The sequence below is a fragment of the Ctenocephalides felis genome, unplaced genomic scaffold (assembly GCF_003426905.1).
Source record: "Ctenocephalides felis isolate EL2017-DRISC unplaced genomic scaffold, ASM342690v1 CF-g0.4_SCAFFOLD_02566, whole genome shotgun sequence".
Taxonomy (NCBI): Eukaryota; Metazoa; Arthropoda; class Insecta; order Siphonaptera; family Pulicidae; genus Ctenocephalides; species Ctenocephalides felis.
This window is the reverse complement of record NW_020538720.1, coordinates 6,524-16,879: the sequence shown is the minus strand read 5'-3', so window position 1 is coordinate 16,879 and position 10,356 is coordinate 6,524. Positions and strand designations below refer to the sequence as shown.

Sequence of the window (10,356 nt, the reverse complement as noted above, 5' to 3'; positions counted from 1 at the left end):
GGCTTCGCAAACTAGTTTAGTTTAGGAAAATTACTGTTTTTCTTATTCTTGAAGCGCCATTTTTTCAGTCTACATCAATTGATTCGAATCCTTATCGATTTTATATACAGTGCTCCACCAAGATTGACCTGAGTACTTCTACATCAGTCAGTTTGGCAGATGTCATGTTTTGCCTTATATAATATTTTAGCTTTCCTTACTTTGTGAAACAATAAAGGAATCAGTATAATTTCTTGTCTCAAAAGAATGTCTTTTATCCGAATGATTCAGAACTTTTCTGTCTATCCACACTGGTATATATCCCTCTAGACTAGAGAAAAGTTTTTTTGGTCGCTTTATACGCAACATTTGAAATCCCTCTTATCAAACAGACTGACGTCGTATATCGTACACTATTGACAAAAACCCTCAGAGGCTTTTCGGAAAGAAGACGTTTCTAGACGGAGGATTTCTTGCGTCTCAAATTACTTGTTCTATTCTCTGGCTTTCATCGAAGGATCCATTGTAGAAATATATATATATATATATATATATATATATATATAACTATTTTATGACAATACTTTTTGATGTAAATAAAAATCAATACGTATTACTTTTGTTCCTGGAGATATAGTAGATTTCACGATGAGCTTATAATCTTTGTCTACCTTGTCGTAAGAGTAGATACATTTTATGTAATCTATTAAATAAATATCTTATTTTATAAATTCTAGTAAGAAAATTCTACAAGTTGGGATTTTTAATACCCATAATTTTATTTTCCCATGTCAATAAAGTGACTTGTCAGACCAGCGTATAAAATTTACCAATTTTATTGTAAAACCACGTTTTCTCCAGTTTCACGCAAATGATGAAAACAAAATCAATAATCTTGTGTGCATTCATTCGTAATAACCGTGTCTTATTCTCAGCACGTTTTTTGTTCTTTTATAAGACTTCGAATCCTATATTGAAATCTCTTAAATCAAGACAAGGCTCCTTATTGTACAAATCCCTCGTGGAATGTTCTTGGTATTTTTCTGAATCGTGGCATAATTCTATAAGATTGTGGAAAATCAAGTAAATACGGTAAAACGGCGATAATTTACATATACTTTTTAGATACATATACTTTCCCAATTATTTTTTATTTTTAATCCGTGCTTCCGCATTTTGTAATCAAAGGAACATCCATGCGTTGATAAAATAAGCAAGATGTGTTTATTGAAGTTCTGTCACAGAATAAATAAATCCCAAGACATTAAACATGTTCTCACGAAATTGTTCATGTTATTCTTATAAATAAACCAATTTTGTTTATATAAAATGCGTAATGGGTGTTTAAATTAGACGCTGGTGACACGTACCTCTCATGCTACTTTCTCCTAATTAAACATGACCTCAAATACTGTATTTTTTTTTAAAGTTTATTGATTAATTTATATGGATATTTAAACTATTGCTATGGGTAAATTTTTATTTACGATCTTCAAAATCTGTATCCTATATCCAAATAAATACAGCTTTCATATAAAGCATATGCTCTACAAAAAACGCGTTTTGGCTTTGTTGACTTTCGTCTGGATATCGGAAAATATATTTATATTCGAAAATTTCAGAAGCATAAGATATTCGAGGTATATTTACATTATGTATGTTGTTTAGATAAGAAATTGAACAAGCGCAAGATGTAAAAAGTTGTTACATCACATTAAAAGCTCGGTATAATCTGTAAAGTTGTTTTAGCTTGCTTTTGGAATAATTTCATGGATTTAAGTTTAAGCTTTTAAAATATATAGTCTAAAATTTTAACCTAAGATTGTTGAATAAACCGAGTCGTTGGTTCTTTTTTTTTTGAATAGATGCATTATTGTTAAATTGTAACAAAAAAATGTTCGTTATTAAATTCGTTGATAAATATTTTATGTAACATATTTGAGCATAATTTCATACTAAATATCCATCACAAGATAACAGAAGTTCATGGATAGTGTCCTGCCTGAAACCGGTGCGGTCATCTGCGTTTTAACCCCGACCTCCGCGTCGTTTCGGGTTGGATGTCAATCTGGCCTGGCGTACCTACTTCACGTGGGACACAAAATTTTAAATTCATCTAGCACTCAAATAATTTTATAACTTAAGACTATAAACTTCGACATTCTGACTTTGCAGATTCATCTTTCCCTTACTTACTTTTCATTACACGACTCTCTATTATCATAAGTTTGGCAAAATTCTACAGGACCACGCCCTGTGCGTTTAATTAGTAACTTCATATAATTGCATAACTTCCCAACTTTATTACTTGAAAATAAGTACAGTCTGGCAGTTCAAAATACAGTAAAATCATCGACGCCATCAGTCAAAAGCGAGTCGAGAACAAAAAAGAACATTTTTAATTGTGCCTTTGTCATCCAGAGAGTTCTTTCACATGTACCGACCATTATTAATGCATATTGCCGCAGGCAGTCTACACGTCGCCGACTGGAATTATATTATATCTGGCGTTCGTCTTCCATGAACGATATTAAACATTTTGACAAGTACATGGAGCAGACAACGAGCAATTTAAATGATGAATTCTATATGCCTCGATGCTCCTGAGAAGAAATATGATATAATGCACTCGTTTCCTTTGGAACGCTAGTTTTGTCGTTATGGTAATAAGATTTTAATCACATTAGTCCACAAAAATCTTCATGATAGTACAAAATAGAGAATACATCTAATTTTCAAATTTGGAAACTAAGTGGACATTGTAAGGCTAGTATGTTATTTCATAGAAAGCATCAGAGCATTATCCATTATGTAATCTATAAAACAGATGCATTTTATAAAAATGCTTGCGTCGTATGAAATTTCCAATGTGTGAGTATTTTATGAGATAACCAGATGTGATGCATAAGAATAGAAGTCGGAGATATATCAAGTTATGACTCCTATCCAGCAATTATCGAACGAATGAATGCTAACAGACACAGGATGTGAAATGTAGATAAATTTCCTAGGCAAGCGAAATATGGTTCTTGACAAATATTGAATAAATTTAATAATAATAATTTTAATTTTGTGAAGAAGACTCAATTTCATTAGATATGAAGGAAACTTACTGTATATTGGTCATTGGATCACACTGATCTTATTATTATCAATGTTAGAGCAAAGTTAAAACCAAATACTTTTTTCTGATATAATTGTAACGAAATAATTCAAAAGTTATTAAATAGATCAATTTTTGACATCAATACATCATCATATTGCAACTTATTTCACTACTGAGCTTTAGGTTCAGTTGCATTTATAGTACAAAAACTATTATTAATTATCTTATTTATCTATTTCCAGAATGTCGACCACAAGATGAAATTCCGCAGCAAGAAAGGACAATTGCCTTTCGTCGAATTGAATGGTGAAGAAATTGCTGACAGTGCCATCATCATGAAGGAGTTGTCCAAACGCTACGGAAAGGATCTGGATGCTGCTTTGACACCAGAACAACGCAATGTCTCCCATGCTATGGTAAATAAAATATATAATTTAAGTGAATTATGTAATAATTGTCGTTTTTATTTATTTTTATCCTAATTTATTAACAATCTCTGTTGATAGAGCATTGCTGGTCAAGAAATTTCATAACAAAAAGATCCAATATACAAAATTTCTTGCTTCATAAACCAGCCATAAATTATTTCATACTTAGATGAATACATTTTATATGCTCAATAATTTGTTCTGAAGCGAATTTAAATTTCTTATTTGTATAAAAAACAACATTTTTCATAATTATTCAGAAGTAAAATTTAACTCTGGCGCAATTTTATCTCGTGTTCCGCAGAAAGCCGGTACGGTTATCAGTCACTCAACCCTGATCGAGGCGTCGTTTTAGGTTGAGCGTCGAAATGGCGTACCGGTTTTAAGTGGACGCCATTATAGCGCCATTTTTCTTGATAAAAATTTATTTTAATTTTGTTAAAACATAAAATCAATATGAATAGTACAAATAATTAATTTGCATAATAAAACATTACATTATTCACATTTTTCTAAGTTTCATCTTTAATCTTTAACACCAATTTAGAGACAACTACTACCCTCAATCATTATCCAAAATGTTGTTTATTTTATTTATCATATGATTTGATTTAATGCCTAATAGCTTTTGAAGAAACCCTTCAATATCTGCTTCAACAATGGGTGTAGTTGTCTCAAATGTGCCGTTTCATGTTAACTCTGATACTAAAAATCAGTCGAGCGTCTAAATAAATACAGTAGGGTTGTTGTTGTTTGGGTCGAGGGATTTTTACACCCTTGAGTATATTTTATGGGATTTTTGGTGACACTGACATGAAATCTGGGATATATCCATGACGCATAAGGAAATCATACATTCTTAATTTGATCGAAGACAACAACAGTAATTCTATTAATAAAGATGGAGGAGAATTTGAATTAAATGATGTGTAATATAGTAATCAATATTTTTTAATTAATTTAACGAATTAACGAATGGACATTTCTACTTTACATTATATCCATAGATAAACAAGTATAAATTTTGATTATATCAAAAAACTAATTCTTCATCTGAAGAACATGAAAATTTCTACTTTATATTATATCCATAGATAAACAAGTATAAATTTCGACTATATCAAAGAAGTGATTCTTCATCTAAAGAACATGAAATGATTTTCACTCCTGTTTTATTTATTACAATCAGTACTTCGCTATCACATCTTTAGACCTAATAAATATATGTAAGTCAAGGGTCTTTTATCATTTAATTTTGTTTTTTTTTTCAGGTATCCATGATTGAAAACCACTTGGTATGGATCGTTTACTGGTGGCGTACAAAGTACCCAGAAAGTGTCATCAAGGGATACAAAGTCAATTTGCAACATGCTCTTGGAACTCGTATTCCAAATGGAATCCTCAACTTCTTCTTCAAATTTGCTTTTGGACGCAAGGTCAGTTGAATTTTTTAATTATTGATATTATTATTATATTCACCTAATTTGAAATAGCCATATTTAAGCAGTAACTCTAATGGACCATAATTTATCTCTTACGTTAGAACGGATCTTTCAATGGTAACGATTTATAAAAAGTTTTCGACAGTGGCTGCTTCCTTTGCGTAATCTGGCTTATCATATTTCAATGTCATCTTTAAAAAACCGCTCATTTATCTTTTTGCTTATTCTGCTGGCTGTCCATGTATTATTGTCTACGGAATTTTTGCCAGCAGGCTTTGATAAAATTGTCATAACATTTCATGTCGATGGAATTCCGTTTGTAAATAATGTAATTGTATTCGGAGAAATTTTTAGGAACGGAAGACGAAATGGTAATGGAATTTTCATTAATGCGAGATTATTTCCTTATAGTATTTTTATTTAAGTTGTGTTTTTCTTCCATTATGAGTTTAGTCTATAATTTATCATCGGTTAACGATTTGTTTTGCAAAACTATGCTTTCCTGGCATGATGTACCATCCTACCATCCTTCCCTTCTCTTCGAATTGTCATTTTGAAAGCTTGTCCATATAATACAATACGAAGTCCCACATTTCGCGAATTTCGTAAGAAGTCATTCATCTCTTGGTTAGAAAGCAAAACATCGCGAATAGGTGGTTTCCATATTATCTATCTGGTGGGTAGGGTCATGCAGCACTCCTGGCGAATACTAATTATAAATTTTTATCTACACGATTTTATAATATTGCTTTATGTTTACCGCTAAAAATAGTAAAGGAGTTAGTGACCAAATTTACTCAAAATACAAGATTTTTCTTCAGTATTATGCACCAGCAAATGCATCTCGCCTCAGTTGTACTTGATTTGCTCTATCATTTGGTATGATGTAAAACTTTTTAATTGAAGTTTGGAGAATATTGGCAAAATTCAATAGTGAGCATTTTTCACTATATACATTAATTTTTACACCTGTTGCAAAGTCGACAACAAGTAAAACTGCAGGATTAAAAAAATAACTTTAAAATACAAGAACTTTCCACCATTCTCAGGCACTTCTTAATTTTAATTTGAATAATTACTACTATAGAAAAATATTATAGTTGTAAATTAATACAAAAAGAAATTATTGTTGTTGAAGAACAGGTAACTTGAAAAAATTAAAATATATTACTCTCAATTTAGATTAATTTCTAAACATAACAAATCGCATTCAATTAACTATACTAGGCTAAATTAGTATAAAATTAAATTAACTTCCAAACTACTTATTAATTAAAATATAAATAACTGAAAGATAGCAATATATAAGAGGATCAATTTAATTTGTAACCCACTATTATTATTCTATCCTGGCTTTATTTCGAATCTGATTTCCTACATAATTTGATATAATTTATGGTTCTTGAAGTCGAGGTCAATTGTATGCCAATATCTTCCAATTACTTAATTTACTATATACATTCATTCACGACATTAGAAATACATTCTATGAAACGTGATGATTTTTAAGATTATATCTCAATACGTTCTAAATTAATCCATGTAAAATATCTCTCAAGAAATGTTTCAGAAACCTACTTTGGGTAAACTAAATACGAGATATAGAATTTAGTAATGGGAATAATATTTTTTATTAGAATAAATAAACAAATTGATTCTAGATTTTAAACATAAATGGTTCTTTAACTCTCTTATATTTTTGATTATTAATATTTGTAATGCGAAATTTTTACATTTTTTTATATGAAACCGAAAGGAAAATTGTGTTAAAATTATTAAGGTGTGATCACTAAATTAACATTTTCAACTGCAATTTTAATTATTTTAAAAATATTTTTCTTTAAAAAAATATAATAATCTCTTTCTCTTAGTTAATTTTCAAATAAATTTTAATCGACCATAATTAATTGAGATTACTTAGTAGCTGTAATTAGTGTAAATTTAAATTAATTTAGTTACTGAATCATAGTATTATGATTTTTGAAACATCTTATTTAATAATTTTAAAATTTAACAACACTCATATTAAAGTAATAAAAAAATTATATATATGTAATTACTTTTATATACTTTTCGTGCACATATTTATGTTTTGTCATACAATATGATAATTAATATCTCATTGTTTTCGAAATTCTTCAACAAATCATTTCTTGGAAAACATTGATACTGGGATCATTCAACTTTTGCACATAAGACGAAGATTACTGATTTTGCAATTGCGTTGTAAATTATGTTTGCTTGAAAATCAATTGTTGACTTTTTATAACAATAAGCAATTACTTGAACAATGTTAATATTTTTGTCAGTATGAATGAAATGTATTTTGTAGCCACATAATCAGCAAGAATCCATTTTTGTCTATCAGCACCAAATACTAATATTTATTTGATATTAAGATCTAATTTTAATTTAAATTTTGAAACTGTATTTAGCTACATATCACACTTATATTATTGTTTGCGATATTGCATGCTCGCTCCAGTCAAATTATTTAAAACATACATGTGAATTAGTTAAGTTGCCACTTGAAAAGAGTACAAAAATATCAAAAAAAGGCAGAAATGATATTCTCAAATTTGTAGTTTATTACTGATAGATCTAGATTTAAATTTTTTATTATTACCAAGTAGTCATTAATTGTGGCAATTTCTATTTTCACATGTATGTTTTAATTTTTCCTATCAAATCTGTGTCCGTGTCTATTCTGACTGTGTTGGTGACGTGTAGTGGTTCCAGGGTGCTAAGAAAGTGAAGGCTCAAGGAATTGGTGTCCACAAACCAGATGAAATTGCTGAATTTGGCAACAACGATCTCCAAGTGCTGAGCGACATGTTGGCTGACAAGCCTTTCTTCTTCGGCGATGAACCCACCACCGTAAGTAGAATTGATGTAATTTTTTTTTTTTTTTTGAGTTGATGTAATTTGGTTAATGGTTTTGATTTGTGTCTATTTTAGTTGGACATTGTCGCTTTCGCCAACTTGGCCCAGATTCATTACATTTCTCCTGATGTGTCCTACCCATTGAGGGACTAAATGGCCGAAAGATGCCCGAATCTCGTAGGACATGTCTCTCGTATGAAGGAGCGCTGCTTCGCCGATTGGGAAGACATTTGCGCGACGCTGGACCTCAACTCCCATCTGCCCAAACCACAGTGAGTAACTTATACTTTGAATCCGATATAAAAGTTTAGATAAAACGACTTTGAATTGACATTTTTTTTGGTTTTTGTCAAATAACTCAAAAATTTCATATGAAACCACCCCTTTTGTGTTAGACAGGGTGAAACTAGATAAAATTTACTACATTTCCTTGGCAACACTTTTATACACTCCCATATAAGAGTTTCGAATAAAACGACTTTAAATTTTTTTGGTTTTTGTCAAATAACTCAAAAATTTCATATGGAACCACCCCTTTTGAGTTAGACAGGGTGAAACTAGATAAAATTTACTACATTCCTTGGGAACACTTTTATACACTCCCATATAAGAGTTTCGAATAAAACGACTTTGAATTTTTTTGGTTTTTGTCAAATAACTCAAAAATTTCATATGAACCACCCCTTTTGAGTTAGACAGGGTGAAACTAGATAAAATTTACTACATTTCCTTGGGAACACTTTTATACACTCCCATATAAGAGTTTCGAATAAAACGACTTTGAATTTTCATTCATTAGAATAAATAGAAATTCGTCAACATCAAATTAAAACACTTTCGACATACAGTAGAACTCCAATTATCCGAACTCCGGCTATCCGAACTAATTATCAACTCCGACTATCCGAACTCGATATCAACTCCGACTATCCGACTCCGACTATCCGAACTCCGACTATCCGAACTCCGACTATCCGAACTCCGACTATCCGAACTCCGACTATCGATAACTCCGACTATCCGAATCGCCGATTATCCGAATCACTTTCAGAAAAAAATTGTCCAAAAAAGTCTAAGTGCTCTATTATTCTTCACCAGCAAAGACAGTGTAGGTACATTGTTTGTTTTGATTTGACGGAGATGTTTACACAACAATGATTTTTATTTCTAAACTTGTACATAAGTACATTTTATTTATATTTAAAACATGTGAAAATGTCATGTTTCTTTCATTTAATTCAATAAAAAAATAGTGCAATATCAAAACGTAACTTTTTTTTCTCTCTAATGGCAATTAAAAAAAAAAAAACTCCGATTATCCGAATATTTGATTATCCGAATGGGTCCCGGTCCCCATTAATTCGGATCATTGGAGTTTTACTGTATATTGCATATGTACTTCATATATACATATTTATCTACATATAATATTTAAATATAATAATATATCCTGAATTTCATGTACTATAATCGTTTTTTTTAATTTTTAGACCTGAGCCAACAAAAGAAGGCAAGGAAACCAAGGAAGGCGAAGAAAAAGTTGCTGAACAAGAAGGAGAAGATAAGTTAGAAAAAGATATCGAAAAGGAAAAGGTATAAAATCTATTTTCTATTCATAAGTATAATATATATACTCATCACACTTACATAAATTAATAGAGCAATGTATAAACAAAATATAATGTTTTTTTCATAAAGCCTATACAATTGAGTTTAAGATTCATTTATTTCTAATCCCATATATGATAAGACTATATTCAGAAATAGCAATTTATGTTTATTTAAATATTTGAGCTTTAAAAATTTTAAGATTCTTCTTATCGAATTTGAATTAATAATAATACTATCTTAAATACAATCAATTTTTGAATATGAATTTGTTATATTATTTTTCTTAATGGAAATTTTTTATATTATTAAATTTTATAAGGTATTACATATGTATTTATGTTATAAATATTTTATCATTTATTATTATCACAATATTAATATAATTTTTTCCTTTTTCAGTCCGATGAGAAAGAAAAAGAAAAAGAAGCCGAGAAGGAAACTGAAGAAAACAAGGAAAAGGAATCAAAATGAGTTAATTAAGAACACACCAATCTTAACATTATTCATAAAAACTGATAGATATGAGATGTAAGAAATTTACCTTCATTATTCAACATACATTCAAATCTCATTCAAACTATGCTCATCGACATTGGTTTATAACAATTTGATTTTGTTCTGACTCGTCGTATTAATAATTGTGTTGCTTTAGCAATAAAGATTTTATATTCTTGCACAATTAATAACGGGACGATTAATTTTTATATGATTTTTCTACATGTAATATTATAAATATTCACAGTTTTATATATATGATATTTTATATCGGGTCCTCTAACTTTAATGGAAAAATTTAATTTAAATTAATGTTTTATTCATTAAATTTGGAATCGCCATATTTGAATTGTGCTACCAATAGTTTAAGTTAATATTATTGTACATTGAATAATTATTATTTTTTTGATTT

The 10,356-nt window shown here is 29.6% G+C and overlaps 1 pseudogene; it reads left to right on the top strand.

The window, feature by feature from the left end:
* The first annotated feature begins 3,321 nt into the window (after positions 1–3,321).
* On the top strand, positions 3,322–10,135 carry LOC113381086 (annotated as a pseudogene).
* The last annotated feature ends 221 nt before the right edge of the window (positions 10,136–10,356 follow it).